This window comes from Bactrocera neohumeralis, unplaced genomic scaffold, assembly GCF_024586455.1.
Source record: "Bactrocera neohumeralis isolate Rockhampton unplaced genomic scaffold, APGP_CSIRO_Bneo_wtdbg2-racon-allhic-juicebox.fasta_v2 cluster09, whole genome shotgun sequence".
Classification (NCBI taxonomy): domain Eukaryota; kingdom Metazoa; phylum Arthropoda; class Insecta; order Diptera; family Tephritidae; genus Bactrocera; species Bactrocera neohumeralis.
In genome coordinates, this window is record NW_026089622.1 from 14685051 (window position 1) to 14702589 (window position 17539).

The 17539-nt window shown below is 35.6% G+C and overlaps 1 long non-coding RNA gene and 1 pseudogene across 4 annotated transcripts in view; both read left to right on the top strand.

Moving 5' to 3' along the window:
- Positions 1–17539, top strand: part of LOC126764464 (uncharacterized) — a 96940-nt gene that overhangs the window by 32808 nt on the left and 46593 nt on the right. The window lies entirely within an intron of this gene.
- LOC126764453 (NADH dehydrogenase [ubiquinone] 1 alpha subcomplex subunit 9, mitochondrial-like) lies at positions 13012–14356 on the top strand (annotated as a pseudogene).

Sequence of the window (17539 nt, forward strand, 5' to 3'; positions counted from 1 at the left end):
ATGGTAAAATTTCACTTGAAATGTTAACGTCTCTTTGCTGTGCATCTATACTATAATTCTTTAATATTCCTAAAAATCTAAAAGCAGCAAATTTCAATAAAATTAAAAAAGTATTGTGTCGTGTGTTTGTGACTTACTAAATATGCCTCCAATAATTAGGCGGTGCGAAGTTCGCCGGGTCAGCTAGTAATAGATAAAAATATCTCAAAGGCAGCTTTACAAAAGTTTTGCCAGCACTTATGGTATTTGACAGATGAAGTGTCTGTCTTGTCTCTATTTGACGATGACGTTGACCAAGAAACTAAAGTAAAGATAGTTGCTCACTTAACTAAAGGATATCCATCGGGCAACGGTAAACGCTACATACCATCGAAAGACGAACTTTGTGGTCCACTTTATGGTTAGTATGAGAGTCAATAGTTTTAGTTTTTATTTGTTTTATTTTATGTTAACTGTCGCATTTTATTTCAGAGAAAAACATCAATGACTTTGTTTCAATAAAATGCAAATCTTTATTCAATCGACTTAAAATAGTTGATGATAGCTTTCTTAATGAGTCGCCAACTACATGGCCAAATAATGCTTCGTTCCAATATGCTAAAAAGAAGGTTTACACACTGAGAGCAGTTAACGATACCGATGAAAGAGCGGTTAAGTTAATTCAAGACTTTCATGGCTTAATCACCGTCGACGAGGAACAAAAGCAATTTTTGTTACGTTGCGTTCAAGAACACAGACAGATATATCCGGATTGTAAAAAGGAAACTTTGAAAATAAAATTTAGTAAATAATAATATATAGCTATTCACTGGGGGTGTTCTTTTACGTGGCGGGTCTCAAACCCAGCGCACAACCCTATGTGGGGGATGTTTCGCCCCTAGCCTAGAAATCCAACGCAGGATAACTCTTGCCAACAGGTGCTACTTCGGACTGAGTATTCAATTGAGAAGCAAAGTCCTCTCTCGACAAATAAAAACCAAACTCTATAAGTCACTCATAATTCCCGTCCTCCTATATGGTGCAGAGGCTTGGACGATGTCAACAACTGATGAGTCGACGTTGCGAGTTTTCGAGAGAAAAGTTCTGCGAAAGATTTATGGTCCTTTGCGCGTTGGCCACGGCGAATATCGCATTCGATGGAACGATGAGCTGTACGAGATATATGACGACATTGACATAGTTCAGCGAATTAAAAGACAGCGGCTACGCTGGCTAGGTCATGCTGTCCGAATGGACGGAAACACTCCAGCTCTGAAAGTATTCGACGCTGTACCCGCCGGGGGAAGCAGAGGAAGAGGAAGACCTGCACTCCGTTGGAAGGACCAGGTGGAGAAGGACCTGGCTACGCTTGGAATATCCAATTGACGCCACGTAGCGAAAAGAACAAACGACTGGCGCGCTGTTGTTAACTCGGCTATAATCGCGTAAGCGGTGTCTACGCCAATTAAGAAGAAGAAGAAATAATAATATAATGTTATTTATAAATACTCAATAAATATAAAATATATGTAAAACGGTGTATTATTGACTACAAAAATATTTAATCCGCAATCCCTACAAAGCTTCCATACTAACTTTCATATTTCAAGTTTAACGTCAAGTCGGCACGGTTTATCGTTATTCAATCGCAATAATATTTATTATTTGAGTTATTACGATCGCGGGTATGCGTAAGTAAATTCGAAAAAAAAAATTTCGCCCTTGTTGGCTGGGACACCCTAATGATCACCCAGGAGAGTGCTCAATCAAAGGTAGGAGGAGTTACGTCGCCGTCGTTGCAAGCCAGTTCGCTACCGACGTCGCCGTCACCAAACTTCCACATTGACTGGTCTGCATAAATGCAACAAAAGCATAAATGCAACCAAAGCATATTTAAACACGAGTAACACAATACTTACCTACGGTGGTCATGTTACGAAAATTGCAATAATGCTCTACATTATTAAATGCCAACTAAACAAATTTTGTAAATGAAAAATTAGACTAAGAAATTTCATTTTTTTTCAATAAAAGTTTAGAAATAATTTGGATACTGAAGTGTACGGTTGTTTTAATCACATTTCTCATTTCTCACACGCGGCTGGAAAAAATGTCGCACTAATTAAGAATAGTTTTTAATAATTCTTTAAAAAATGTATTTCTCTTGGATTCCTCCAAGGTTTCTTTATTCAAATATATGTATATAAGTTTACACCATGAACAATAATATACTACCGGCTATGCCTAAGATTATATTCGAACTAAGGACAAGTGTTGTATGCGCGTCACTCTTTTATAGCAGTGCAATCAACTCGTGTCGGCTTCCGATTGGCTATGCTTGTTGCTGTTGGTCACGTGGTGGCTGTACATTCTTGTACGATGGAGCCCCTCCATGTGTTGATCACGTTGCACATACGTGATGTGGTATTGGCTTGTTGTTGTTGGGCACGTGGTGGCTGTACATTCTTGTACGATGATGCCCCTCCATGTGTTGATCACGTTGCACATTCTTGTATAATGATGCCCCTCCATGTGTTTGTGTGCTTTGTTGGTGGTCTGCTGTTGCTATGTTGTATATATGTGTAGTTGTAGGTAATATGAGTCATACGTGTATGGCTGGTTGTTAACTCCCCCCTCCTCCGGTGAAAAGATCTCCTGGGGGCTTACTCTGTAAAGCGATGCGAAAGACAATGCGATTCGAAAGCCCAATGCGATGCGATAGGCAATTGATACTCTGTATTGCTTACGCATCACTAACAATGTTGTTCACCTTTGCTTTTTTTTCTTTTTATGTAATAGTTGGCATTCTTGGTAGTTGCCATTACTTCCAAAAATGTCAAAGTATAAACGAGCAAAATAAAGAAAATAATAATAATTTAAAACAAATATGATAAATGCTCGTAACTCAACTTAATTAAAACGAACGAATTAATAAATCCAGTCTTTTATTTCATTGTAATAACGAAAATTAAATTTAAATAATTACAGATTAAATTTGTAGTTTTTAATTCTGTTTCTCGCAGTTATATAGTTATTTAACTTACATTTTCCAGTTTCTCAATTTTTGTTCATCAATATTTTGTTTATATAGAAATTTTTCCTTTTCAAAGGTTAGTCTCCGTTTTTCTAATTTATTTCTTTTTTCAATGTTTTAAAAATGTTTTTTATATTAAAATTTATATCGTTTAACACTTTAATCGAGTTATTGTGGAATATAATTTGGTTTTCGACTTGCTGTTCAAGCAGAGTCTGCTGCTTTTTGCGCGGTGGGTACGTCACATTTGAACAATGTGGTAGTTCATTTTCTTGTGTATTAAGAGGAGTCTGCTGTTTTTTATGAGGTGTGCATGCCACTTTGGAACATTGTGGTAGTTCCCTGTTTTGTGTATTTGGTTCGGTAGGGTCTGCATTTACTCCGACATGCTGCTTGTAGCTGCACCGAATGACAAGCTACCACTCATTCCATTTATTGATTCCTCTATTGACAATAACTCACTCACTTGTTGCTCTAACTGTGATAAGGGTATGAAAAGTGAGGGACCACCTCCAGTTCCCGAAATATTATTTTTGTTTCGTCGCATTTTTGCCTTTAAGTGAATCTTATAGTCTGCCCAAACCTTTAATTGATTACATTTAATCACATTTATAATTTATCTGTGCAATTATTGGAATTACCTTTTTCCACCCCGCAATGTCGCGCAATGGTGGCCCAGCTGCGTTTAAATGGGAAACTAAATTTTTCCATAAATTATTGGAGGTATTTTTGGCGTCTGGTGTTTTTAGTGATCCTTTCGATAAATCGGGATGCGCCTTCATGAAATCCACGAGAATTTCAAATTGCTTTGGTTGAGTTTGTTGTTTTATTTTCGGTGCTTCCCTGTAAATTTGTGCAAAATAGTTCATATGCACGGCGTTATATATTTTAGTAGCAATTAAAACAACTAATTTATATTTGAAACTTACATTTTCAAGCAATGCGACTTCTTTATACTTGTAGCACAAAAATTACGAATATAACGCATGTTTGACAATTGCTTTAGCAAAGCAGAGTACCGCTAATGCGAAAGGGAAAAACTGAATGCGAAAGGGAAAAACTAAATTCGAAAATTTCAAAATTTACTGCGATTGCCGAATTACAGAGTACCAAAATTGAAGATGCGAACATTTTCATATTCGTATCGCATTACAGAGTAACCCCCTCTTTTTATACGCTAGTTGTGGCGTCTTTTTTGATAAGATGTTCCATACCTTGTTGTTTTAGTATTTCTTCGTATTGCTTCTGCTGTCTTTCTTGAAGTTTGAGTGTTTTACATTTCATAATTGCATAATATAACTTAAATCCTAGATATAACATTATTCCTAATACAATAATTACTGCTATTGTTATTAGAATGTTTCTTATTGGGTGTTCTTCATAAGGAATTAATAACTTATGAAATTTCTGTATATTATTAAATTCATATTTAGTATCTGTTACTAAAGTTTCTAAGATTTCAATATTTTCTTGTCCTTGTGCTAGGATATATTGTTTTATTTCTTCATTTTGATAATGAAATATTTTATTATTAATTTTTGTTTCATTTGTAAATTGTATCAAGTATGTTCCCTCGTAAGTTTCGTTATTTACTCGATTTATTCCACCAATTAGTACACTAACTTCACTGATTTCTTTAATTTCTTCGTTATTTTCTTCTACCGTTTTACATTGAGCTTGTAAATTTGATAATATAGGGATTGTACAGTTATTAATTTTGTTTTCTTTACATATATATTTGGATAAAATATTTTTACATTTGTCGATTCTTTTGATTCCACTTGCACATCTAGATATTTTATTGTCTAAAACTAATTTTCCATGTTTATATGATATAGGTGTTACATCGAATGTCTCGCATTTTTCTTTTATAATTGGGTATTTATATACTACAATAAATGTGTCATTAATTCTACATACATGTATATCGGAATATTCCATAATATTGATTACCGGAATTTCTGTATTTTCTGATTTTATTATTTTTCAATATCATTAATATTTATTGAAGGTGAATAAAAGTTTTTATTTCTTGCGAAATTAATTGTTAGAGCTAAGTCTTCTTATTATTTGTGAATTTCCTGCAACATTGTGTGTTGGGTAATTGTTTTATAGTTGAATGTTTCTAACAGTTTCTCAAAATGGGTGTTGATCAATCTTTGTTTGTTATTATTTCCTATAATGTCGTTAATTTTTTTTAATGTCTACCATGTCGTAATGGTCTGGTACTCCTGTAACAAAGCTAAAAGCTGATCCTAAAAAATTTAAACTTCTAGGCTTTCTCCTGATTAAAAGTTGGTTTTTTAGTATATCAATTCTATTAATTAATGCAGTTTCCTTTGCTAATTCTGCAGTGCTTTGCATTGAGTCATAAAGTGAGTCGTAGTATGATATGATTTTGGTTAAATTAATCATGTGGAATAGGTAATCTGAATTTTCGTAGATGTAACTGGGATACGTTTCTGTTAGCAAGTATTTTTTATTTTGCACATTGGTCACTTGTAGCGCTCTTCTTCCTTTAGGAGGATCATTATTACAATCGTGCGATACATTTCTAATGTTGTCTTTGTGTATTATTTTATTCTTTGTAGTTAACACTGTATTTTCATTGTCTTCTTTAACGATGTGATTAATGTATCTTTTATTATATTTTCCACGTCTACTAGTTTTGTCGTAAATTGTTTGTCCCGGTTTAAATTCTTTTAGAGTTCTTTTCTTGTTTTGGTATTCCAGCATTTGTTGCTGTTTTTGTTCAATATTATTTTTCACTGTTTCACTAGTATCCTTGTTGAAAAGAAGATCGACTGGCTTCCTTTGTGTCACTAAGTGTATGGTTTGGTTATATTCCTTGATGGCGGGAAAGATTTGTTCTTCCGTCGTAGATTTTTTATCCTGGGCTAAAGTGCGAGCTATCTCTAGAATGGTAGAGTGTAACCATTCAACTTGCGCGTTGGACATTGAATGATTATTTGCCATACGCGTGTGCTTTATTTGTAGTTCGTTTAGCATAGCTGGCGTACCAATACCAATGAATATGTTTTCGTTATCTGTCATCACTTCGGTACAGTTCGGAAATACTTGGCATAATATTTCTTCGAATATTTCGTGAAAATGTCTTTTTGTATCAAGTTTACGAAAATATGCATATTTCGTATGTCTATCAATACATGACAAGAAATTTCTGCCGTTTATGTAGAATATATCTGCTTGTATAGATGTACCTGGTGCCTGCGGTGGTGGTGTTTTACCTAACAATTGTTTTACTGGATGTCTTTCGTATTTGTTCTCTGTACAGTTAGTGCAATTCTTTACTACGTTTTCTGTATCTTTCTTGAGTGTTGGCCTATAGCATGTTTCTAATATCTCTTTATAGTTATTGAACGCGTTTCTATGTGCTCTTTTGTGCGTAAAGTCTAAAATGTTCTCTCTATTTATTTGTTCAGTGATGTCATGCAGTTTAGTTTGTGTGAATACTTTGAAGTAGGTGGAAAATATGTTAGCTATTTTTTCTTTTATGTTATGCCACGTTTCTAGGTTTGTGTGAAACGCTGTCACTATTTTTGGTTTCATTATTTGTTTTAACGTTTGTATCATATATTCTTCGGCATTATATTTTATTTCAAAGCGCTCGTGTCGCGGAAATATGGTTGTCGCGGTTTTTTCATTTACCTGTGCTGGTGTTAAAATTATTTGTGTTCTAAAAAAATTTAATGGTTTCGCTACCATTTTTATGTTTCGTAATGCTGGAGATTCTGCTGAGTGAATTGACGTGTCGGACATTGTGTTACTTGGCGCGATAATGGACAGCTACCACGTTCTCGTGTCCTGGTTTATACTTTAGTTTCGCGCCGTATTCCTCTATTAGATTTTTCCATCTCTTTAGTTTAGTATTCGGATTTTTTTCCGATATTGAAAATTAGAAATTAGGGATTGTTGATCTGTATAGATGGTTTAGTCTGCTATACCGTATAAATCGTTCCTTAATTTTTGTAATGCCCAAATTATGGCTAACATCTCCTTTTCGTTAGTGGAGTAATTTTGCTCAGTTGTCGTTAATGTTCTATATATAAAAGATATTGGTTTTTTTCCCTGGCTCAGTACTGCTCCTATTGCATAGTTACTGGCATCTGTAGTTAAATCAAATCCTTTCTCAAAGTCAGGTTGATAAAGTTCTATTTTTTCCTTTAATTTATTTTTTATTTCTTTAATTGCTCCTAGTGCTTCTTTGTCTAAGTTAATTTTCACTTTTGTGCTTTTATTTTTCGATATACCACCGTTTTCTCCCTTTAAGTAAATCGTTAATGGCTTGCATATATGTGCGAAGTTCTTCACGATTTTCCTGTAGTAGGAGGCTAATCCTAAAAATGACCTTAATTCTTTTAGTGTCTCCGGTGTTTTAAACCTATATATAGCGTCTATTTTCCCTGGGTCTACTGTAATCCTTCCGTTATTTATTATGTGTTCCAGAAATTCGGTTTTAGTTTGGAAAAAATTTGATTTTTCCTCCAAGATTTTCATATTGGCTGCAAGTAGCGTATGCACAATATTTTTGATGTCTTTAATATGTTGCTCTGGGTCAGCAGAGTAAATTAGAACATCGTCGATATAGACATATGCACATTTTCCAATAAATGGTCTCAGAATATCGTCCACACATCTCTGAAATGTAGCTGGAGCGTTCTTTAGGCCGAATGGTAGGCGAAGGAACTCATATTTTGCCCCATTGACTGAAAATGCAGTCTTTTCCCTATATTCTGGTTTGATCATAATTTGATGAAAGCCAGATTCTAAATCTAAAGTTGTAAAGTATCTTGCTTTACCTAAGTTTTGTAATGTCATAGTTATATCTGGAATAGGGTATCTGTCCGCTATGGTTTGTTTATTTAATTTTTGAAAATCTATAACCATACGTTTTTTTGGTTTTCCTTCTTCATCTATGCCCTTTTTTGATACCGTCCATATCGGTGAGTTATATGGGCTTTTACTTTCTTTAATTATTTCGTTTTTTTAAAGTTTCTGTATTTCCTTTTCGACAAACTCCTGATCTGCATATGGATATGGATATTGTCGCACCCAAACAGGTTCTTTGGATTCAGTCCTAATCTCTGCTTGTATTGTGGTGGTGAAAGGTAACAGTTCATTATTGTAATTATTCTCCATTAGTTCCTTGATTTCTTTCTCATATTTTTTATCTAGTATAGAGTAATTTATTTGTTCCATACCTACTTCAGTAGTTTTTTCAAATGTTACTGACTAATCTAATAAATCTATTTTTGCTTTCATTTTTCTTAACGCGTCCTCTCCTAGTATTCTTCTGTTTCGTAAAAATCTATGTCAAACCCTACAAGATTGATTTCCCTCTTGTGAGTAACTGTTGATGTTCCATGCAATGTATTGAATATAATGGATTTTGTTAATTTAATTCTTTCCGCAAAGCGATAACTTTTATTCACGTAACTACTGGTCGCACCTGAATCTATTAAAATATGCACGAATCTTCCATCTGGTGCAGTACGTCTAAGCGTTGGAAGACCGTGGTATCTTATCAAAAAATGTTTTTGTACCTTACGACTATTATTTTCATAACTTACGCTAGGCGCTTCGTTGTAGAGTGATTCTGCATCATTTTCCTGTGCGTCGTTTATATGGTTCACGCGTAATGTTTTCCTTTGGTGTGCATTAGAGGTTTCGTCTCTATCCCGTTTAAACTGATTACCAACTCTTTGCATTGCTGTTCTGAATCGGTTTAGTGTCTGCATTGGTTCCTGTTGTATGTGTTGCGGTGCAGGATTATACGGTTGTCTTCTGAATCTTGTAGATGAAGGATCTATCTCCATAGGTTCTACTGATTGCATTACTTGTTGAGGTTGCATATAGTTTGGCTGGAATCTTTGTTGGTTTTGTGGGTTTTGCCACTGCTGTTGCTCTAGTTGATGGTAGTGTGAATCGTGTTGCATAGTTCTGGCTATGCCGTAGGCTTCCATCAGGTTTGTACAGCATCTGGAGTACAGCGCATTTTTTGTGTCTGAGCTCCTTAGTCCTGCGATAAAGGTTCTTACTGCTTTCATCTGGACTTCCTTGGATAGAGCACTGATCACATATTCGTTTTTATGTGTCATCTCTATTTTGGACAAAACTACATTAAGTGCCTGATTTAGCTGGTAGTAGTATATGTGTAGAGGCTTCTCTGCTTGCCTGATTCTCATCATTACTTCCTCGAGGACATAGAGTGGACGTTGGTCGGCGTAAGAATCGTCCAAACGATCTATGATCTCCTCAAAATTTAGTTTGGTATTATTGTTGATGAGGATTTGTGCAGCTCGTCCCGTAACCTTTCCTCTAAGCAAGATTAGGGCTTCTGTATAGATATTCTAGCCGCGGAATATCTTCACATCATTCATTAATGTCACTGCTAGCTTTCTCCAGTTCTTGTATTCGTGATAATCTCCGCTACATTTCGTTAGGGCTGATTTAAAGAGTCCAAAGTCGACTTCCTTGGGATCTGTGTACGTACAGACTTCGTCCTGTGCCTCGATTACTGGTGTTGTACCAATTTGGGTTTCGGCGAATTTCCTCTGCAAATCAAGTACTATCGCTTGGAGTGCTTGGATCTCTGCTGCTTATTGTGCCATTTTATTTTATTGTTTTTTGTTTTTAATTTATAAACCGTTTTGAAATAAACTCGAATTTTATTTCTGAATTCACTGTTATTTCTTTGTCGCGAAGGATTTTTTACCGGATCCTTTTATTGATTAAGAATAGTTTTAAATTATTCTTTAAAAAATGTATTTCTCTTGGATTCCTCCAAGGTTTCTTTATTCAAATATATGTATAAAAGTTTACACCATGAACAATAATATACTACCGGCTATGCCTAAGATTATATTCGAACTAAGGACAAGTGTTGTATGTGCGTCACTCTTTTATAGCATTGCAGTCAACTCGTGTCGGCTTCCGATTGGCTAATTCCGGTGGCGTGGCATCTTGGGTAATATTATGCTTGTTGCTGTTGGTCACGTGGTGGCTGTACAATCTTGTACGATGATGCCCCTCCATGTGTTGATCACGTTGCACATGCGTGATGTGGTATTGGCTTGTGGGCACGTGGTGGCTGTACATTCTTGTACGATGATGCCCCTCCATGTGTTGATCACGTAGCACATGCGTGATTTGGTATTGGCTTGTTGTTGTTGGGCACGTGGTGGCTGTACATTCTTGTATAATGATGCCCCTCCATGTGTTTGTGTGCTTTGTTGTGGTCTGTTGTTGCTATGTTGCATATATGCGTAGTTGTAGGTAATATGAGACATACGTGTATGGCTGGGTGTTAAGTCACTCCCCTATGGTGAGTGAAAGCCTTTCTTCCACCTTCCTTGTACTTATGAGCAAGGGTTCCGTTTTCTGCTCAGCCACTCTAAACTCTTTGATGTAAACGATTGGCGCAGACCATTTATGGAACCATTGCATTTGAGCTGGAGGTCAGCTAGATGTTTAGATACTACTACTACTATGAAGTCATCCGTATATGCCAGTGGTTCCCAAACTTATTTTGTCTACCGCCCACTTTGAGAATAAATATTTTTTTAGCGCCCCCATTTTTTCACCTATTTAAAAACCGCTATAACTTCAAATAAATTATTGTGAGCTACCGTGGCTCAAACGCATAATCGGACAGTGGTTTTTTATACGAAAGTTTATTTTAGTTGAAAGAAAAAAGCCAGAAAAAAGAACAACAATGATTCAATTTTAATGGTGAGTATTCTCCAATCTCTCATTTTTCATACAACAAAAAAAAACAACAAGTATAAATTCATTTATACAAAACAAATTTAACAAAAGCAAAATAAATCAGAATTCTTAAGCACAAGCAAATAATCGGACACTAAACAATAGTGTCATAATAGTGCAAACGAAGCAACCAAAAAAATGCTCAATATGAGGTTTAGTATTTTGTGGAGTATCCTTTAGAGTCAATTACAGCTTGCAGTCTTCTGGGCATAGAATTGACCAAGTTTTTACAAACTTCTGGCTCAATTGAATACCAAGCCTCTAAAAGTCCTTCTTTTAACTCATCTAGAGTTTTGAATTTGCTTTTGTACACTCTTCTGGTCAGTTCCTTCCAAAGATGTTCAATGACATTTAGGTCTGGACTTTGGGCAGGTGTTTGGAGCAGCTTGGGGCAGTGGTGGATCAACCACATCTGTGCAACGTTCGATTTGTGCTTCGGATCATTATCTTAGTAAAATGCAAAGTTTTCCAAAATACCAAGCTTCTCCGCACTCTGCTTCAAATTTTCTTCCAAAATGTTGAGGTATCCAAATCTGTCCATTTTTCCATCCACGAAACACAAATTGCCTACACCAGCACTTGACATACAGTCCCAAACCATGACTGAACCTCCTCCATGTTTAACTGTACCCATAGTATTTTTAATAGCAAATTCTCTTTCGCCAAACATAAGACTTGCCGTCAGATCCGTGTAAATTAAATTTACTCTCATCTGTATAAAGAACCTATAATTTGTATAATATAATTTTGTTTTTGTAATATTTAACTGTCAAATATGATAACTGTTGTCAATGCAACGGCATTTTTTTTGTTGCTTCTTTTGCACTATTATGACAATATTGTTTAGTGTCCGATTATTTGTTTGTGCTTAAGAATTCTGATTTATTTTGCTTTTGTAAAATTTGTTTTGTAAAAATGAATTTATTCTTGTTGTTTTTTTTTTGTTGTATGAAAAATGAGAGATTGGAGAATACTCACCATAAAAATTTAATCATTGTTGTTCTTTTTTTCTGGCTTTTTTTCTTTCAACTAAAATAAACTTTTTTTGCGTTTCAACTAAAATTTAAAAACCACTATAACTTCAAATTAATTATTGTAACCTATATATGTATATTAACGGAGAATTCTAAACGAAAATTTTACTATAACCAGCAACTTGAAACCTAAGCGCAGTAGGTGACATACATATGTACAACGGCGATGTTTTTTAGAAGACACAAAGGCGAGGATTTTTTTTTCACCACCATTTTTTCGTTTAACTTCCGAATAGTTAAAAAACTCATCTATAACGCTCAAATTAATTATATGTAACCAATTATATATGTATATTAACGGAGAATTCTAAACGAAAATTTTACTATAACCAGCTCAAAATGCGCAACATCATATGTTATAGAAGACACCGAGGATGGGTTTGTGGGATTTTCAATGAATCCGAATTTAATGTATTCCGCACAGTAATGCCGAGAAATACGTTTAACTTCGCGAATAGTGTAAAGGAGGCGTAAGTAATGCTCATCTATAGCGCTCAAAATTACATTGTTTATATAGGAATCCTTAAGCACAATTATTATATAGTAGGCCATTTGTAAAAAAAAGGATCTTTCTCCTTTTCGTATTATCTTATTTTTCCCAGAAATACATTTGTAAGAAAGGATAAAGATTCTTTTTTTTATTTTCCACATAAAAGATTTAAGGTGTTCAAAAGCTCAAAACGTGCGCAACATCAGCTACCTACCCGACGTCATTTCGCAAGTGATAAAATTAATTATTCAAGAGCTCAAAGCATTCGCTACATCAGCTCGAACCTACCTACCACGGAAGAGGAGGAGTAAGGTCACTATCAGCTGATGTTATGTAAACAAAGGCACAGCTGAGAGGTGCCACTGTAGAAACGTCAAGTGTAGTCCGGGGTTGAGTTTCTATTGGAATCCAAGATGGCCGACTTTTAATCAAGATGGCTGACTTTTGACCGGAAAATGGTTGTATTGCGTTATTTTCTTAAAATGTATGGAAAAGTTGTCCCAAAAATATTGGTTATATATAAAAGTTTAATATATTTTCTAAAGAAAATCGTTTTATTTTAATATATATTCTTAAAGATGAGAACAATATGAGCAAATACATGAAAAATTAAGTTTTTAATTTGAGCCTCTTTTTAACTTACCACAGTAATAAATGTTCACCGCAGAAAAATGTTACGAACAAATAAGCAACCATGCCGAATAGTGGGGTCCAGATTATGCTCATTCACAGCCATATTTACATTTTTGCCATCGTAACGAAGGTTTTTGCAAGACAATTTGTTTGAGTTTATTTCATGGTTAAATGCTTTACGATGGTTTATTTAGTTATTTGAATCTGGAAGAAGTGTGCAAATTTCCCTTGAGACGATAAATAACAGATCGGGTTGGGATTTTATTTCAATAAAAGTACGGAATAACTAAACATGGCCTCGTTAATACTGCTGCGTAATGGGTCAGGTGCTGTTCCAATTTTATGATTTAAGAGATGTAAAAGCGATACGCGATGCTGTGAAGTACTCAAATGTATTTATGAACTTAGTTGGTCGTGAATTCGAGACAAAATTTTAAATTCAATGACGTGCTTGTGGAAGGTGCACGTCGCATTGCTAGGTAAGCTAAAATTAAACTTTATTTCAAAAGATTTACCATGTAATTTTTATTTTTTTACAGAATCAGCAAAGAAGCTGGTGTAGAACGTTTGATTATTTGTCTGCTTTAAACGCTAGTCCCAAACCAATGAGCTTTGTGTTTGAAGGTGGAAGTAACTTTTTGAAGAGCAAATACTCCGGTGAGCACATTCGGATGTTGTACGAGCTATTGTCAATTGAGCTTAGGATGCCGATACTGCTGGTCAGCTTTATTAAGCTGTTGTGTAGGTTTTGAGCAAAATTGAATTTACATACTTTCTAATATGCTAAACACCCACCTTGCAGACCAAAGCGTTACCAGTTGAGCGAATTAATTGACTGGTTTCATCGTGTTATGCGCAAAAATGAAAAATGGTGGGGATACCGTCGTTAAGACATGCGTTGCGATCCTACCTTCTTATTGAAAGCCAAGTTCACTGAGCTTATCTGTCCTGAACAACCTATTGGTGAGCTACATACGGAACGTGTCGATCGCGAATGTATTACCGATGTCGTTCCCTCCGACATACCGTGGTTGAAGAATTTTGGTGTACAATTGACCTCCATGGAAGAGCAAGTATCATGGGAATTGTGACCATATCGTGCTGCGCAATATTATGATGCCGAATTGGGAGAGTGGGGGGAACCAGCTCCACCAAAACCGATAGAACATCGGGAAGAACTACGCAAATAATAAACAACGCTCATCAAATGAATGTTGGCAGCGTTGGTGACCAAGCAGCGATTCGAAAAGAAACATTTGCTTCTACGCGAATTACAATTCGTCTTTACATCTAGTGAATTATGGTCGATTATGAATGGTGTGGAAGTTGATATTTAAACTTAAAAAAACAAATAAATGTAATTTGGCTAATAATGAACCGCTATTAAAAATTAAATAATTTGAGTTGTATTTTTAATTGGGCCAAACAAGTTATTATCGATTTGAATAATTTCAAACGGAATATATTTCGAACAATCATTTATTTTTTTAAATACTATGCCAGAATTGCTACTGAGCATGGCAAAATAGTGTTGCGTAAGCTAATTTAAACTACTTTTTACTACTATATAGATATTGCAAATTCAAAAAATAATTTCTTTAAGAATCCTTTTTATTTAAAAACTTAGCTTAGAACTATAAAAAAATGTGGTAAATCTGTTAGGATAATCAAACACTCCATTTGGGAACGAGTAGGATTCCTGATCGCCGGCATATAGCTAAATTCTGACATATAAAACGTATGTATATGTAGTTTGTGATTACAAAATTTATACTTAAAATTCAGAAAACATGGCTATTATAATCATCTCTTGATTTATCTTACAGTAAAAAATTGTGTTTTACTGTTCAGACGAATTATTATGATATGTAATACCAAATTTTTCCACAATAGTTATCTCTTTTGGTACACTCATTATCAAAAATAATTTTCAATTTGTCCATGAATAAATTAACTACAACGCTTAAAAATATAAAGCATATTTATTTATATCAAGAAGATATAATTAAATCTTTTGATAACAGCATTAAACTTCGTTCTATAACAAAAATTGAAAATAGTATTTATACATGTACAAATATAGTACTATAAATTTATAATTTTATATTATAGCATTTTCGCTTTCTGCAACCCGTTTTGACCTCTCGCCACCCTTATTCACCAGAGGTGGCCATGATGTTTTATTGTGAACGTACACTTGAGGGGTAGGTTAAGGACTGTGTATGGCTCTTTTTTCTATTGTGAATGGGACTTTCCCTACTCCTCTATACCATGCTACCTACCCTACACCTTTGCGCAAATGATTATGATAGCAAGTGCCCACATACAGATTTGGCAATGGCAATAGCCATTAGCGTTTGACAGTTAGTATTCTATAAATTCTATCCTGTCGAGATGCCCGTTATGAAACGGAGCGACCGATTGACATGATTTTAATTTTTTCTATATTCAATAAAATAGGACAGATATATGAACTACGCGGAGAGAAATATAGAACCGAGTTTGAGCAATCTTTTAATTTATATTAGTTGATGTTCACAAGTTGTTGTTGAGAGTCGAGAGCTCATGTAGTCGTTGTCTAAGAGGCCTCCTAGCTAAATAAAATTACAAATAACCCCCCATGCCTCTACACAACGCCTCCATTTTCTTTCTGGGTCTCTTACCGTCCCCCTTGATACCTGCAGCGCCCACAAGGGGGTGTTATCGCCTACTTTGGGCAACACTGGTATATGCGATTGTTTTCACATTGTTTGAAGTATTCTAAGCGAAAAGCAACACTGTGGAAATGCAATTACTTCAAAACGAACCAACCCAAAGCGTCTGAAGTATGATTTATATCTTACCTAACATTTGAAGCAATTTATGTCTACAATGCAAAATATGATTCAAGATTTATTGAAAGCATAAAACCAAATGTTGTAACATTGTTAAACTTAAAATGTGTGAATTGAATATTTGTATATATTAGGTTGTCAAATATATCCCTTCCGCCTTTTTGCTCTTTATTCAATGCTTTATAAAAATTGTTACGGTAATCGGATTTAGTTCAAATATGCGCCGTTTCGTTCGTTAATATGTTTCCATAAAGACGGCAACTTCAGAATACCCCCCTCGTAGAAGGAGGGGGCTTATTTGTGAAGAACTGGGTTAGCCACGTTTCACAAGCCTCTTTTGAGTTTAACTTGACACCAACAAGGGCGTTCGCCATGGACAGGAACAGGTGGTAATCACTTAGCGCTATTTCCGGGCTATATGGTGGATGCGATAAAACCTCCCATCAGAGCTCCCGTAGCCTCTGACGAGTCATCAACGAAGTGTGTGGTCTGGCGTTATCCTGGTTTAACACTACTCTATTCCTGTTGGCCAATTCTGGAAGCTTCTGGTCGATCGCCTGCTTCGAGCGCTACAATTGTTCGCAGTAGATGGTAGAATTAGGCCTCTGGCCATGTGGGAGCAGTTCATAGTGGATGATTCCCTTCCAATCCCACCAAACACACATCAAAATCTTCTTGGCCGTCAATCCGGCTTGACCACTGTTCAGGGCGATTCACTGGCCTTCGACCACGACCGTTTTCGTTTGATATTGTCGTATGTGATCCACTTTTCGTCACCAGTCACCATCCGCTTCAAAACAGGGTCAAGTTCGCCCCGTTTCAGCAGCATACCGCAGGCGTTGATTCGGTCCAGACGGTTTTTTTGCGCAAATCATGCAGCACCCAAACATCAGGCTTTTTTGTGTATCCAGTCTTCTGCAGATGGCTTAAAATGTTTCCTGACCAACTTCCATCTTCTGGGCTATGTCACGAGATGCCATATGCCGGTCTAACCCCACGTTTTCCATGATTTGATCGGCATTCGTCGTCGTTCCAAAGATGTATAGTATTGCCAGATACGAGCTCTGTAACGCTTTATACATAGCCGCGAAATTCAAGAAAAAAAAGGCGGAACGGAGATATTTGACAACCTAATATAAAGCCAACGGAGTTACACACCACAAGTTGGTTTCGATTTTTAAATGAAAAAATAATGATGTAATGTCATTGTCAGAAACACATTTAACAAATGAGAACAATTGTTATACCTGGTTTCAGATTCTATATTAGAATTCACCAGATCCGAAGGCACTTGGCGAAATAGAATTGTTTATTAGAAATCGATTACACCACCGTGCTTTAAAGTCTAATGCTACAACCCAGTTACATGCTTAAAAAATGGAGGTAGGGCCTTAAACTTGGCGGCTATTTACTACCCACCTTGATACAAAATTACAGATAGCCAAGATAAAAACTTTTAAGGTACTCTAGGACATTACTTTCTAGCACTGGTTATATGTCAATAGCAACCTAAATGTTGTTTACAAAATAAACTCCGAAAGGGACATTGAGCAAAGCATAAGCGAATTTAATTATATAATAACTAAAGCAGCTATCTTAACAACACCAAACAAAAACAATAATCCGCCAGTCGTAAGAAAAATCACATATGATGAAATAGAAAATCTAGGAGGTAAAAAAATGTGCATTAGACGAAAATAGTCTTTTTAAACTTAGCCAGTTGCAATTGAAGAACGAAAAGCCTTTA